The following is a 16,615-nucleotide window of genomic DNA, read 5'->3' on the forward strand; positions in this document are numbered from 1 at the left end:
CTGAGAATTTCTCTCTGGGCACCTCTAGTTAGGGGTCTACTCATCCTTGCAGATCCAATCTATCAATCCATCAATCAACGGTACGCAGTGGATGCCTACTGAATGCAAGGTTTGAGTATTCATTCATTCAATAGTGTTTATTGAGCGCTTACTATGTGCAGAGCACTGTACTAAGAGCTTGGAATGAACAAGTCGGCAACAGATAGAGACAGTCCCGGTCCTTGCCCTCAGGAGCTCACAGTCTAATGGGGGAAAGAAACAGATAGAAATCATTTCCAGATAGTGGGGGCAGAAGGAAGAAAAAAAGATATAGCAGGAAGTGCTCCAAATATGTTAGGATGGAATCAATCGCTCAATCGATAATTGAATACAGATAAATGCGCACAGGTACGTAAGTGCCGAGGAGAGGAATAAAATGAATAAGTGCCAGAACTTACTTCCACTCTGCTAGATTACGGCTTGCAAGAAGCCCAGGAGCAGCGGGGCTCAGCGGAAAGAGGCCGGGCTTCGGAGTCAGAGGGCGTGAGTTCGACTCCCGGCTCTGCCGCTTGTCAGCCGTGTGACCGTGGGCGAGTCACTTTGCTTCTCCGTGCCTCCGTTGCCTCATCTGTAAAATGGGGATTGACCGTGAACCTCACGTGGGACGACCCGATGACCCTGTATCTACCCCGGTGCTTAGAACGGCGCTTGAATACCAACGTTAGTGTATTTTTTTCTCGATTCAAGCTCCCTTCATTTTCTCCTTCCCCCTCCACGTGTTGGGTCAGTGGCCAGACCCCTGGTTTTTCTTTTTGTTTTTCTCTCTCTGGCCTAACGCAGACAACTACGTAACACCGCGATCCTCCCAAAGCCTCTCTTCCGTAAGAACCATTCCTTTCTTGCTCCGCCTGCTTCCGCTTTCTCCTACCGTTGTCCGAGGCCGCGCTCCCCTGCGCGTTTAAAGCATTTTCTCTGTCTGCCCTGCTTTCGATCACCTCGTTTTCTCCCTCCGCAGTGGATTTTCTAATGAAACGATGGTATCTGTTGAGCGCTTACTACGCGGCAGGCCCGGTACTAAGCGCCGATGAAATAAACGCCTTCGTGGATTTGTTTAAATATCTGTGGTGAACAGGGTCAGGCCACAGGACAGGGAATTCGGGGGGAAATGGAACCCAGAGATGATCCTCCACCCTCTAGGCTCTGTGCTCTTCGTGGGCAGCGAACTTGTCTGCCGACTCTGTTATGCTGTATTCTCTCGAGCGCTCAGTACAGTGCTCTGCCCACAGTGAGCACTCAATAAATATTATTGATTGATTGATTGACCTCACCACAGAAAAATGGGAAGCAGGGGAAGCAGCGTGGCTCAGTGGAAAGAGCCCGGGCTTCGGAGTCAGAGGTCATGGGTTCGATTCCCGGCTCTGCCGCTTGTCAGCCGGGTGACTGTGGGCAAGTCGCTTCACTTCTCTGTGCCTCAGTTACCTCATCTGTAAAATGGGGATTAACTGGGAGCCTCACGTGGGACGACCTGATCACCCTGTATCTCCCCCAGCGCTTAGAACGGTGCTCTGCACGTAGTAAGCGCTTAACAAATACCAAGATTATTATTATTATTATTAAAAATGAAACATGCTTTGGAGCAAACCGCTCACAGATGGCCTAGGACGAGAGCTCGTCGTGGGCAGGGAATGCATCCGTTTATTTTTGGGTTGTACTTTTCCAGGCGTTTAGTACGGTGCTCTGCGCACAGCAGACGCTCAATAAATGCGGTTGAATGAATGAATGAATGAATGAGTGACCCAAGGCATCATGGCTCAGTGGAAAGAACCCAGGCTTGGGAGTCAGAGGTCATGGGTTCAAATCCCAGCTCTGCCACTTTCATTCATTCATTCATTAGTATTTATTGAGCGCTTACTATATGTGCAGAGCACTGTACTAAGCGCTTGGAATGTACAAATCGGCAACAGATAGAGACAGCCCCTGCCCATTGACGGGCTCACAGTCTAATCGGGGGAGACGGACAGACAAGAACAGTCGCGATAAATAGAATCGAGGGGATGAACATCTCATTAAAACAGTAGCAATGAATAGAATCAAGGTGATGTGCATCTCATTAACAAAATAAATAGGGTGATGAAAATACATACAGTTGAGCGAACGAGCACAGTTGGCAGCTGTGTGACTGTGGGCAAGTCACTTCACTTCTCTGTGCCTCAGTTACCTCATCTGTAAAATGGGGATTAACTGTGAGCCTCCCGTGGGACGACCCCATGACCCCGTATCTCCCCCAGCGCTTAGAACGACGGTGCTCTGCACATAGTAAGCGCTTCACGAATACCAACATTATTACCCTGGGTCAATGGTGGGTATTTGGGAGGACTACTATCTCTCATCTTTTTTCCCACCGCAACTCTGCTCTTCTCTTCTACTCCCCGCTCTTCCCTATCCGACTTGTTCTTCGGCTGGGTGCCCGCTTCAGGTCGAGCGCTTCCAGTTGGCATTCCAAGAAGAGTAACAATAATAACTGAGTTATTCGTCAAGTGCTTACCCCGTGCCAAGCACCGTACTGAGCGCTAGGGTAGATACGCGGTAATCAGGTCAGACACGGTCCCTGCCCCACAAGGGGCTCACGGCCTTAAGTAGGAGCGAGACCGGGTATTCGATCTCCGTTTTACAGATGATGAGACGGAGAAGTCGAACGATTCTCCCCAATTCACACAGCAGGCAAGTGGCGGAGCCGGGATTGGAACCCAGGTATCCTGACACCCGGACCCGTGCTCTTTCCGCTAGACCACGCTGTTTTTCCGCTAGTCTGTAATTTCTTTTAATGTCTGTCCCCCCTTCTAGAACGTGTCTACCAACTCTGTACTCTCCCAAGCACATAATACGATGCTCTGCACACCGTAAGCGTTCAATAAATAATAAAAGATCCTTTCGAATGCATTATTATCAATAATAACAATAATACCTGATCATTTATGGGGGTGGAATGGGCCAGAATTCGGTTCTGGTAAAAACAGAAAGTCCCCGGGGACCCTGTTAGCCAGCTGGAGCAAATGGGAAGCAGTAAGTGCTCAATGAAGACGACTGACCGCCGGATTGACTGACCGAGACCGAGCGGAATCCGTACTTGAGACTTCAAGTACAGGCTGACCGGCCCTTTTCCGTGACACTTGGAACAACGCTCGCCGCGTAGTAAGTGCTTCGCAAATACCATTATTATTATTGTTAGTATTGGAGACCGAGCATCGAAGTCGGTAGAGGTAGAATCTGTAGACTGTAAGCTCAGCGTGAGCAGGGAATGTGTCCGTTTCTTGTCGTATTCTCCCCGGTGCTTACTCAGTACAGCGCTCTGCATTTCCTCATTCATTCGATCGTATCTCTTGAGCGCTTACTGTGTGCAGAGCGCTGTACTGAGCGCTTGGAAAGTACAATCCGGCAACAGATCGAGACAATCCCTACCCAGCGAGGGGCTCGCAGTCTAGAAGAAGAAGAGAAGCAGCGTGGCTCGGTGGAAAGAGCACGGGCTTCAGAGTCCGAGATCGTGGGTTCGAATCCCGGCTCGGCCACAGTCACCTCATCTGTAAAATGGGGATTAAGACCGTGAGCCCCACGTGGGACAACCTGATTCCCCTGCGTCTACCCCAGCGCTTAGAACGGTGCTCGGCACACAGTAAGTGCTTAACGAATACCAACGTTATTATTATTATTATTATTATTATTATTATTAGAAGGGGGGAGACAGACAACGAGACGAAAGTCGAGAGGCATCGGTAGCATCAAAATAGATAAATAGAAACACAGATATATACGCATCATTACTAAAACGGAATAATAAACGCGTACAAATATACACAAGTGCTGTGGGGCGGGGAAGGAGTCGGGGTGATGGGGAGAGGAGGAGAAGCAGGAAAAGGGGGGCTCAGTCTGGGATGGCCTCCTGGAGGAGGCGAGCTCTCAGCGGGGCCTTGAAGGGGGGGAAGAGAGTTAGTTCGGCGGATGTGAGGAGGGAGGGCGTTCCAGGCCGGAGGTAGGACGCGGGCCGGGGGCCGACGGTGGGACGGGCGAGAACGAGGCCCGGTGAGGAGGTGAGCGGCAGAGGAGCGGAGTGTGCGGGCTGGGCTGGAGAAGGAGAGAAGGGAGGTGGGGTGATGGAGAGCTCCGGAGCCAACGGTGAGGAGCGTTCGCTTGATACGAAGGTCGACAGGCAACCACTGGAGATTTTTGAGGAGGGGGGGGTGACGTGCCCGGAGTAAATGCCATTTTCTGACTGAGCAAAGGAGACGTCGTGCCTGGACAGGGAGGGATTGGAACCCGAACTAACCCCTCCGTCTGCCCGCCTCTCCGTCTCAAAGGCCGTCACGACGCCGTCACTCGTCACTTGCCTTTTTTACTTTCCCCCGTGGTACTGACTCATCCGTTTGCATTCGGACTTGTACTCTCCCAACCTACCGGGACGCAAACATAAGGTTTCGATTGTTCCGAATCCATCTTTTCGGCTGGGAAAATACGCTTGCCACTTGTCTGGGGATAATTTGAAAGTAGTGAAGATGAAATAAAAATATTCAGAAAATTCAAGCAGTAAATATGGTTTCTCATGCACAATGACTGTATAATAATTAGGCTCTTTGTTAAGCGCTTACTACGTGCCAAGCACTGTTCTAAGCATTGGGTTAGATACGAGGTAATCAGGTTGTCCCACCTGGGGCTCGCAATCTTCATCCCCGTTTTACGGAGGAGGTAACTGAGGCACAGAGGAGTTAAGTGGCTTGCCCGAGGTCACACAGCAGACAACTGGCGGGGCTGGGATTAGAACCCACGACCCCTGACTCCCAAGCGCGTGCTCTTTCCACTAAGCCACACTGCCCTACCTTTAATCCGTTATTCCAAAATCCTCTGTGTAAGAAGAGCCTTCGTATTATTATCATTATCATCATTATTATCATTAACAATAATCATCGGTAAGGATTTTCTCCGTGCCAAGCATCGTACTAAGCCCTGGGATAGATACAAGGTAATCGGGTCGGACACAGTCCCTGTCCCACAAGACGCTCAAAGTCTGAAGCAGCGTGGCTCGGGGGAAAGAGCCCGGGCTTGGGAGTCGGAGGCCATGGGTTCGAATCCCGGCTCGGCCACTTGTCAGCCGGGTGACTGTGGGCAAGTCACTTGACTTCTCTGTGCCTCAGTTCCCTCATCTGTAAAACGGGGATTAACTGTGCGCCCCACGGGGGACAACCCGATCACCCTGTATCCACCCCAGCGCTCGGAACAGTGCTCCGCACATAGTAAGCGCTTAACCAATACCAACATCATTAAGTAGAAGGGAGAACAGGATTGAACCCCCATCTTACAAAGGAGGAAACCGAGGCACAGAGAACTCAAGTGGCTTGCCCAAGGTGACACAGCACATAAGTAGCAGAGCAGGGAGCAGAACCCACGACCTGACGCACAGAGGTCGCACTTTTCGGAGTTTTAGGTCGGCCCATCGTTGGGATTGACTGCTAACCGACCGACGGTTGGTTGGTACTGACTGCTAAGCTCTATACTGGGTGCTTGTGAAAGGACGCTAGAAGCCTGCCCTCGAGCTGACAGTATCATGGGGGGAGACAGACAAAAAATCTTTACATATAGGAAAAGCTGGAAGAAGAATCGAGCCATCAGTGGTATTTATAATAATGTTGGTATTTGTTAAGCGCTCACTATCCTTACCTCTTACTTACCTCTCCTCCCTTCTCTCTTTCCACCGCCCACCCCGCCCGCTCCGCTCCTCCGCCGCCCGCCTCCTCGCCGTCCCCCGTTCTCGCCCGTCCCGCCGTCGACCCCCGGGCCGCGTCCCCCCGCGGTCCCGGAACGCCCTCCCTCCTCGCCTCCGCCGAACTCATCCTCTTCCCCTCTTCGAAACCCTACTTAGAGCTCACCTCCTCCGAGAGGCCTTCCCGGACCGAGCCCCCCCCTTTTCCCTCTACTCCAGCTAAACCCTCTTCTCCCCCCTCTCCCTCTGCTCCCCCCCCCGCCGTCCCCTCCCCTCGGCCCCGTACCCGTCCGCTCGACTGTATAGATCTTCATCGCCCTGTTTCTTTTGTTAATGAGATGTACGTCGCCCCGATTCTATCTGTTTGCTATTGCTTTAGTGAGACGCCCTTCCCCTCGATTCTATTTACCGCCATCGTCCTCGTCCGTCCGTCTCCCCCGGTCGGACCGTGAGCCCGTCAAAGGGCGGGGACCGTCGCTATCTGTTGCCGAGCTGTCCGTTCCAAGCGCTCGGTACAGTGCTCTGCACATAGTGAGCGCTCAATAAATACTATTGAATGAATGAACGAGGGCAAGCGCTTAACAAATACCAACATTATTATATAACCCAATTCAAAGAGCTTGGGCAGGAGTGAGAGCGGATTAGATTAGATCTCCCTTTAAACTTTCCAAACAGTTTCCTCAAGGCTACTCCTTCAGACCACCCTTTGTTTCCCGTATTAGAGTCCGTGGCGGCTACCAAATATTCACTCCTTCATTTCTCTCTCTAAAAGTATAGATCCATGCAGTAAAGCAGCCTCTTCTATCATTCCCGCCGCACCCACCATTCTGAAATAGAAGATACGGGAAAGACTCCGGACGTAAACACGGCTGGCTAATCCCTTTTTTAACCATGATATAAATCCACTGAACTTTCCTCTCACGTTCGATGCTTCGGCAGTTGAACGCTCTTCACGGGTTTTTCAGAGAGATGCGATTTAACTTGAGAACGTCTGCAACGGGCTGGAAAGGATTTTTCCCATATCGGATGTCCTCTCAGAGACTCGGTGTCGTATTTTAGTAGACCGAACAGACGTCAGCGTTCGCCTCAATTTAAATTGGGACAGTTCGTCGATATCATTACTTAGCCTTCCTAATTAAACTTCCGTCAGTAGCGTAGGTCACCGTTATTTTAGAAATGAATTCGACATTCACCTTGTCCTCCTCCACTTATGAAAATTTGCCCTCGGCTAATTTGGAATCGAGACGTTTTCTGAGCGTGGCGTCGTACTTTCCTCGGATGAACGGGAATTTTAAAAACGCCCGTTGCCGTCTGTTCGTTTACAGCCTTTCCTGACTCTTTCGGTAATCGCCGGAGAACTTTAAACGCATCGAAAACGGGTGTGTATCGTCGTCATCATAATAATTAATGATTGTGGTATTTGTTAAGCCCCTACTATGTGCCAGGCACCGTTCTAAGCGCCGGGATAGATACGAGATAGTCGGACTGGACACGGTCTATGGGCCTCAGTTACCTCATCTGTAAAGTGGGGATTAACCGGGAGCCTCACGGGGGACGACCCGACGACCCTGTATCTACCCCAGCGCTTAGAACGGTGCTCGGCACATGGTGAGCGCTTAACAAATACCGACGTTATTATTATCATTACTTCTCTGGGCCTCAGGTACCTCATCCGTCTAATGGGGATAATAATGTTGGTATCTGTTAAGCGCTCACTCCGTGCCGAGCACCGTCCTAAGCGCCGGGGTGGATACGGGGTCATCGGGTCGTCCCACGTGAGGCTCACAGTTAATCCCCATTTTCCAGATGAGGGAACTGAGGCCCAGAGAAGCGAAGTGACCCGGCCACAGTCCCACAGCTGCCAAGTGGCCGAGCCGGGATTCGAACCCATGACCTCCGACTCCCAAGCCCGGGCTCTTTCCACTGAACCACGCTGCTTCTCTGATGGAGGCTGCGGGCCGACCTGATTCGCCCGTATCCGCTCCCGCGCTCAGTAAGGCGCCTGGCACAGAGCAAGCGCTTAACAGGCGCCGTAATTATCAGCACGGCGCCCTGCGCACGGTAGGCGCTCAATAGAGACGACCGAATGAATCATCATCATCAACAGGGCCCCGAAGGCGGAGAGAGCGGCGGTCTCTCGTCCACGAAGCCAGAGGCAGTCCCGGCCCAGAGGGCGGACGGGAGCAAGAGGTCGGCTGCAAGATAGGTGAGATCGAGGTGCGGTGAGGAAGGTGGCAACAGAGGAGCAAAGGGAGCGTGGCGGGTTTTAATAGGAAATCAGCGAGGTCGCGTAGGAGGGAGAGAGCCGATCGAGTGCCCTCAAGTCGACGGCGAGGAGTTTCCGACGCGGAGGCGGATGGCCGGCCGCTTCAGGTTTACGAGGAGCCGGGGAGACAAGGGACTGAAGCGGACCCTTTCCCTAGCCACAGACGGTAGATTACTAGGACCACTTATGCTCGCATCTGTGGAGATAGAGAGGATAATGGGAATGGAGAGGGAATTCAGAATTTAATTTCAAGCCATAGTTTGTCTCCTTTCACCCTGAAACACCGATTTCGAGAATTGTTTCCAAGAAGCGGAATTCTTCCTTCTGAGTTTTACCTTTCCCCGCTGGTCCCCGCCCCCCTCCCGAAGTTGGCGTTCTAGCCAGCCTAAGACGATCTAACTTTTAGCCGAAAATGGAAATACGGGGGTCTGCGTAATCTACTCTGGGCGATCAGTGCGGCTAACTGGGAGTCGACTGCATTTTCCCTTGTTGATTGCATATATACATACATATAGGGATGTACATGTGTGTACACACACACATACATATAGGGATGTACACATACACACACACACATACACACACACACATATATAACATATAGGGATGTACACATACACACACACACACATACACACACATATATAGGGATGTACATATATACACACACACATATACATATAGGGATGTACACACACACACATATATGGATGTACATATATGTGTGTGTGTGTATTATATATAATTACATATATATACACACACACATACATATATATGCACATGCATGTGTATGTATGTATATATATGCACACATATATACATGTGTCCCTATATGTATATACACATATATGTATACACACACACACACACATATACACATATAGGGCTGTACATATATCCCTATATTCGGCCCCTTCCTCCATCTGTGATTTATTTCAATGTCTGTCTCCCCTCCACTGGACTGTAAGCTCCTCAATGATAATAGTAGTAAGAATTATGGTATTCGTTAAGCACTTACTACGGGCCAGGCACTGTACTAAGCCCTGGGGTGGATAGAAGCAAACGGGGTGGACGCGGTCCCCGTCCCCCGCGGGGCTCACAGTCTCGATCCCCCATTTTGCGGAGGAGGTAGCTGAGGCCCAGAGAAGCGAAGTAATAATAATAATAACGTTGGTATTTGTTAAGCGCTTTCTATGTGCAGAGCACCGTTCTAAGCGCTGGGGTAGATACAGGGTCATCGGGTCGTCCCACGTGAGGCTCACAGTTAATCCCCATTTTCCAGATGAGGGAACTGAGGCCCAGAGAAGCGAAGCGACTCGCCCACAGTCACCCAGCTGACAAGTGGCAGAGCCGGGAGTCGAACCCATGACCCCTGACTCCGAAGCCCAGGCTCTTTCCACCGAGCCACGCCCAGGGTCACAGAGCAGACAAGTTTCGGATCCGGGATTAGAACCCAGGCCCCCCCGACTCCCGGGCCCGTGCTCTATCCAGTGGACGGCTACTACACCATGCCGCTTCTCCTCGAGGGCAGGGTCTCGTGTCTCCCGACTCCGTTCTGTTGTAATAATAATAACGTTGGTATTTTGTTAAGCGCTCACTATGTGCCGATCACTGTTCTAAGCGCTGGGGTAGACGCAGGGGAATCAGGTCGTCCCACGTGGGGCTCACGGTCTTAATCCCCATTTTCCAGATGAAGTAACCGAGGCCCGGAGAAGCCAAGCGACTCGCCCACAGTCGCCCAGCTGACAAGTGGCAGAGCGGGGATCCGAACCCGTGACCTCCGACTCCGAAGCCCGGGCTCTTCCCACTGAGCCACGCTGCTTCTCCCGACCACTCCCAACCACTTCACGCGGTGTGCTCTGCACACGGTAAGCGCCCACTAAGTCGAATAACCGATCGAGGAAGAGCCCGTGAAGGTGCCCGAGCTGGATACGGCCCGCGGCTACGGCACCGTTCCGTCCGGGCCCTTTGCCGTTCTTCGTCGCCCTGACTGCAGCGGGGACTTCATCGGGCGCGAGAGGGAGAGTCACGGCGACAGGGAAACTATTCTCTGTGGAGCGTCACCCTCATCAACGGCAAGAGTGTTATGGAGAGGACCGAAGTGTGGTTGCCATCTCTTCGAGATTTCTTCCTTGTCCGTGAGGAGGACGGAGCCACCGTGCCGGGTACTTCAGAAGTCCTTGAATCGCTTTCAGTCGACTTAGCCCCTGTGCTGTTATCGTAATTCTTGATTACCCGTGTCAAAACGCTTCACGGGCTTGGGAATCAGAGGATGTGAATTATAATCCCCGCTCTGCCGCTTGTCTGCTGTGTGACCTTGGGCAAGTCACTTTCCTTCCCTGGGCCCCAGTTCCCTCATCTCTAAAATGGGGGTTAAGAGTGTGAGCCCCAAGCGCGACAGGGACTGCGTCCAACTTGATTACCTTCTGTCTACCTCGGTGCTCAGAACAATGCTTGGCAGGTAGTTAGCACTTAAATGCCACAATTATCATTATAAGCATTATTTACGATAAGGTACGAAGCACCACAGAAAGGTGCGAACCTAGTCCTTAGCCTACACAGGGCTGAGAATCTGCGTGGCTCAGTGGAAAGCGCCCGGGCTTGGGGGTCAGAGGTCATTCATTCATTCATTCGATAGTATCTATTGAGCGCTTACTATGTGCAGAGCCCTTTGACGGACTCACGGTCTAAATCGGGGGAGACGGACAGACGAGAACAATGGCGGTAAATAGAATCGAGGGGAAGAACATCTCATTAAAACAATAGCAAATACATAGAATCGAGAGCGAAGGTCATGGGTTCAAATCCCAGCTCGGCCCCTTGTCAGCTGTGTGACTTTGGGCATGTCACTTCACTTCTCGGTGCCTCGGTTCCCTCATCTGTAAAATGGGGATTAAGACCGTGAGCCCCCCGTGGGACAACCTGATTCTCCTGTGTCTACCCCAGCGCTCAGAACAGTGCTCGGCACACGGTAAGCGCTTAACAAATACCAGCATTATTATTATTATTATTATTATTATCATTAAAACAATAGCAAATAGACAGAATCAAGAGCAAATAAATAGAATCGCGAGCAAAGGTCATGGGTTCTAATCCCGGCTCCGCCACTCGTCAGCTGTGTGACTTTGGGGAAGAAACTTAACTTCTCTGTGCCTCAGTTACCTCAGCTGTAAAATGGGGATAAAGACTGTGCATCCCACGTGGGACAAGCTGCTTACCTTGTATCTACCCCCGCGCTTAGAAGAGTGCTTGGCCCGTAGCAAGCAATTAACAAATACCGTAGTTATTATTATTGTTGTTTTTAATCTGACAGAGGGGAAACGGATGAGGAACTCACGGGGATAGAAATGACAGGATAAATCGAGCTAAAACAATAAATCGCCAACAGAAAAAGCAGTGAAGGCTGCAGCACGTTCCTGTTGAACGTGATAGTTTCCGGGCTCTTCCCAATTTCAGTGGCTACGGCAGATCGGGTGCGGGAGACCTCACCTCCGGACCCAAGAGAGGCAGCGTGGTCTAGCGGATAGAGCACGGGTTTGGGAGTCAGAAAGACCTGGGTTCATTCATTCAATCGTATCTCTTGAGCGCTTACTGTGAGCAGAGCACTGTACTGAGCGCTTGGAAAGTACAATTGGGCAACAGATAGAGACAATCCCTCCCCAACGACGGGCTCACGGTCTCGAAGGGGGAAGACAGGCAACGAGACGGAACAGGTAATAATAATAATGTTGGTATTTGTTAAGCGCTTACTATGTGCCGAGCACCGTTCCAAGCGCTGGGGTAGACACAGGGGAATCAGGTCGTCCCACGTGGGGCTCACAGTCTTCATCCCCATTTTCCAGATGAGGTCACTGAGGCACGGAGAAGCGAAGTGACTTGCCCACAGTCACACGGCTGACGAGTGGCCGAGCCGGGATTCGAACCCATGACCTCTGACTCCCAAGCCCGGGCTCTTTCCACTGAGCCACGCTGCTTCTCTGGACAGGCATCAATAGCATCAAAATAGATAAATGGAGTTATAGATGCACATCGTTACTAAAATAAACAGAATCATAAATAGGTACAAATAGACACAAGCGCTGTGGGGCGGGGAAGGGGATAGAGCAGAGGGAGTCGGGGCGACGGGGAGGGGAGGAGCAGTGGAAGGGGGGGGGCTCAGTCTGGGAAGGCCTCCTGGAGGAGGTGAGCTCTCGGTAGGGCTTCGAAGGAGGAGAGCGAGCCGGTTTGGCGAAACGTGGACTCCGCTGCCTTTTTCGGTCTTGGGCCTCTCGGGTGACTGGCCTCGGCCAGCAGGAGAGCCCTCAGTTAGCCCTTTACCGTCCGGTTCATCGAACCTTATCTGCGGCAAACAGGCCGTCCGCTATTTCAACTGTCTTCGACCGTTCCTTTCCCGGCTCCAGCTATGGTTATATCTATGGCAACTGGACTAGTCCTCCATCCCGGTCCGTTGCCCAGGCAACACAGAGCACCTGGCATATTTGGCAAAGTGCTTTACAATCATTTGCCCGACTTCTTGGCAGGGTGCCCCTAGGCTGAGATCTTCCGCGGGTAATGGTCTTTAAATGACCGCCTCTGGAATCTCGCACGGTGCTCCGGGTCGGCAGAGAAGCAGCTTAGCGGAAAGACCGCCGGGCTGGGGAGAAAGAGGACGTGGGTTCTAATCCCGGCTCCGCCACTCGTCGGCTTCGTGGCCCCGGGCAATTACGTAAGGATGCCGAAGACGAGAGGTCGATCGATCGGTCGGGTTTATCGAGCGCCGACTGCGTGCAGGGGAATATATTAAGCGCTTGAGAGAGTACAACACAACAATATAAGAGACACGTTCCCTGCCTTAGTAAGGATAACGATGGTATTTGTTAATAACGTTGGTATTTGTTAAGCGCTTCCTACGTGCCGAGCACTGTTCTAAGCGCTCGGGTGGATACGGGGTCATCGGGTCGTCCCACGTGAGGCTCACGGTTGATCCCCATTTTCCAGATGAGGTCACTCAGGCCCAGAGAAGCGAAGTGACTCGCCCACGGTCACACAGCTGCCGAGAGGCAGAGCCGGGAGTCGAACTCGCGGCCTCTGGCTCCGAAGCCCGGGCTCTTGCCACTGAGCCATCGCTGCTTCCCCAGCACACAAGGAACACAACAGCACAACGAAAGACATATCTCGGGTCTGCACGGTGTGATTGGGACCGTAGGTCTCCCATTGGCCGCACGCTACTTCAAGTATAGCGGACGACCGTATCCACACGTGGTTTTTTTCCCCGTGCGTGGGGCGGTTCTGTGTCTAAACGTCTAGTTGGCGATCGCCGTCTGGTTCTTCGAACAGGGGCTGGTGGTGGAGAAGCGGCGTGGCTCGATGGATCGAGCGGAGACCTCCGAGTCAGAAGGACCTGCCTTCTAACCCCGCCCTGCCACCTGTCTGCTGTGTGACCTTGGGCAAGTCACTTCTCCGGCCCTCAGTCACCTCAGCTGTAAAACGGGGGTGAGAGTACGAGCCCGACGTGGAACGGGGGCTGTGCCCGACGAGACTAACCTGTATCTACCCCACCGCTTAGAAGAGTGCTTGGCACGGGGTTAACGCTCAACAAGTACCATTTTTCTTCTTATCATCATTATTATTATCAGAATATATCAGAGAAGCAGCGCGGCTCGGTGGAAAGAGCCCGGGCTTCGGAGTCAGAGGTCATGAGTTCGACTCCCGGCTCTGCCACTTGTCAGCTGGGTGACCGTGGGCGAGTCACTTCACTTCTCTGGGCCTCAGTTCCCTCATCTGTAAAATGGGGATTAAAATTGTGTGAGCCCCACGTGGGACAACCTGATGACCCCGTATCTCCCCCAGCGCTCAGAACGGTGCTCGGCACCCAGTAAGCGCTTGACAGATACCAACATCATCATCGGTCGTCCACACGTACGTGCACGTAGTTGTCGTACACGCTCAAAAAGGTGCTTGGAAGGCAGGGCCGTTGCCGGATCACCGGCCCGAGGGCTTGGGAAGCGTCGAGCGAATGATATTTCGCTTGAAATAAATGATATTTCGGTTGAAATGATACTGACATCTAGTGGCTCCTCCACCCAGCATGAAGGGTTCAGGAGAAGGGAAAGGAGAAGCTCCCGCCGTGGCCAAGATGGCTTTTGTGTCGCTAGACAACCTTGCCCTTGCCCTCACTTGGAGAATTGCCCCATGTCTATGTGATCATCCCCTTTTCCTTCCCCTTGTCCCATTTTCGCTGAAGGGGGGATAAGGGTGGAGTTGGCGGAGGTGCCTATTCATTGCCTGCTTGTGTGTTTCCACGCCTGTCTCCCCCGTCCTAGACCGCCAGCCCGCTGTGGACGGGGATCGTCTCTCTCTGTCGCTGAACTGTATTCATTCATTCATTCATTCAACAGTATTTATTGAGCGCTTACTATGTGCGGAGCACTGTACTAAGCGCTTGGAACGAACAAGGCGGCAACAGATAGAGACGGTCCCCGCCCTTTGACCGGCTCACGGTCTAATCGGGGGAGACGGACGGACGAGAACGATGGCAATAAAAACTGTACTTCCCAAGCGCTTAGTACAGTGCTCTGCACACAGTAAGCGCTCAGTAAATACGCTCAAACGATGAATATTGCTCTCCTCTTGCCGTCTTATGCCGGTCGAGTCGTTGCCGGCCCATAGCGAACACCGCGGACACGTCTCTCCCAGAGCGCCCCGCTCTCCATCCGCAATCGATCCGGTGGCGGATCCGGAGAGTTTTCCTGGTAAAAAATCCAAAAGTGGCTTACCGTTGCCGCCCTCGACTCTCCCCGCCGCCGCCGCTGCCCGGCACGGGTGAGTTTTGACTCGTGGCAGATGGCCTTCCGCTCTCTAGCCACTGGCCAAGCTGGAAACGGAAGGGCCAGGCCTCTGCTCGACTCTCCCTCCGGTAGCCGAGACTGGTAGAGGACCGGAAACTCTCCGGGTGCGACCCTGAGAGGGGATTACTCTCTCCTCAGCCGGTTTAAATTACCTGCTGGGCTGCTATGCACGTGTTGTCCTAATCAAAAGAGGGACTTTTGAGAGAAGCAGCGTGACTCAGTGGCAACAGCCCGGGCTTGGGAGTCAGAGGTCATGGGTTTGAATCCCGGCTCTGCCACTTGTCAGCTGTGTGACTGTGGGCAAGTCACTTCACTTCTCTGTGCCTCATCTGTAAAATGGGGATGAAGACTGTGAGCCCCAGGTGGGACAACCCGATTCCCTGTATCTCCCCCAGCACTTAGAACAGTGCTCTGCACATAGTGAGCGCTTAACAAATACCAACATTATTATTATAAGCTCCTTGTGGGCGGGAAAACGTGCCTCCCAACTGTCATACGGTACTCTACCAAGTGCTTAGTACAGTGCTCTGCACGCAGTAAGTGCTCAGTAAATGCCACTGGCTGATTGATTGGTCCTGCATCACAGTCCCGTTCAATTTGCCGTAGATGTTCCCCACAGAGGAACATTCGTTGTGGCAGAGAATGTGTCTGTTAAATTGTTCTGTTGTACCCTCCCAAACGCTTAGTACGGGGCTCTGCGCACGGTAAGTGCTCAATAAATACGACCGACTGCCTGATTGACTGTTCCTTCTTTGCCCCTAGCTATCTTTGAAAGGTCTCTTCATGAGACCCTTTTCCCCAGAAATTCATATACAGACTAAGATATGCTACCTTTCCCACCTCCATTTCCTATTCATTCGTTCATTCAGTCGTATTTATTGAGCACTTACTGTGTGCAGAGCACTGTACTGAGCACTCGGAAAGTACAGTATGGCGATAAAGAGAGACAGTCCCTGCCCACAACGGGCTCACAGTCTAGAGCGGGGGAGACGGACATCAAAACACGTCAACAGGCATCAGTGTAAATAAATAGAATTATAGATATATACAAGGTATATATATAAAAGATATATACCTCTATATATCTATATCTCTATATATAAAAGATATATAGATATATATCTTTTGCTGTGCTGTGGGGCGGGGAGAGCGGGGGAAGAGCAAAGGGAGCAGAGTCGAGGTGACGCGAAAGGCATGGTGGACTCATGCCTCTCTGTTGGTTATGCATTGTAACGAAAACGATGATGAAGAAGAGGATAATAATAGTGATATCTGTTAAGCATTTACTATGTGCCAAGCACTATACTAAGCACTGGGGTAGAGACAAGATAGGTTGGACTCAGTCCCTGTCCCACATGGGACTCACACTGTCAAAGGTCTGATCCGATTCGATCGAACAGTCAATGGTATTTATTAATAATAATAATAATAATGTTGGTATTTGTTAAGCGCTTACTATGTGCAGAGCACTGTTCTAAGCGCTGGGGTAGACACAGGGGAATCAGGTTGTCCCACGTGGGGCTCACAGTCTTAATCCCCATTTTACAGATGAGGGAACTGAGGCACAGAGAAGTTAAGTGACTTGCCCACAGGCACACAGCTGACAAGTGGCAGAGCTGGGATTCGAACTCATGAGCCCTGACTCCAAAGCCCATGCTCTTTCCACTGCGCCACGCTGCTTCTCTGAGCAGCATTTATTGAGCACTTACCTTATGCAGAGCACTGTACTAAGCGCTTGGGCGAGTACAACAGGTTCCCTGTCCACAGGGAACTTACGTTTAGAGGGAGAGA

The sequence above is a fragment of the Ornithorhynchus anatinus genome, chromosome X3, assembly GCF_004115215.2.
Source record: "Ornithorhynchus anatinus isolate Pmale09 chromosome X3, mOrnAna1.pri.v4, whole genome shotgun sequence".
Taxonomy (NCBI): Eukaryota; Metazoa; Chordata; class Mammalia; order Monotremata; family Ornithorhynchidae; genus Ornithorhynchus; species Ornithorhynchus anatinus.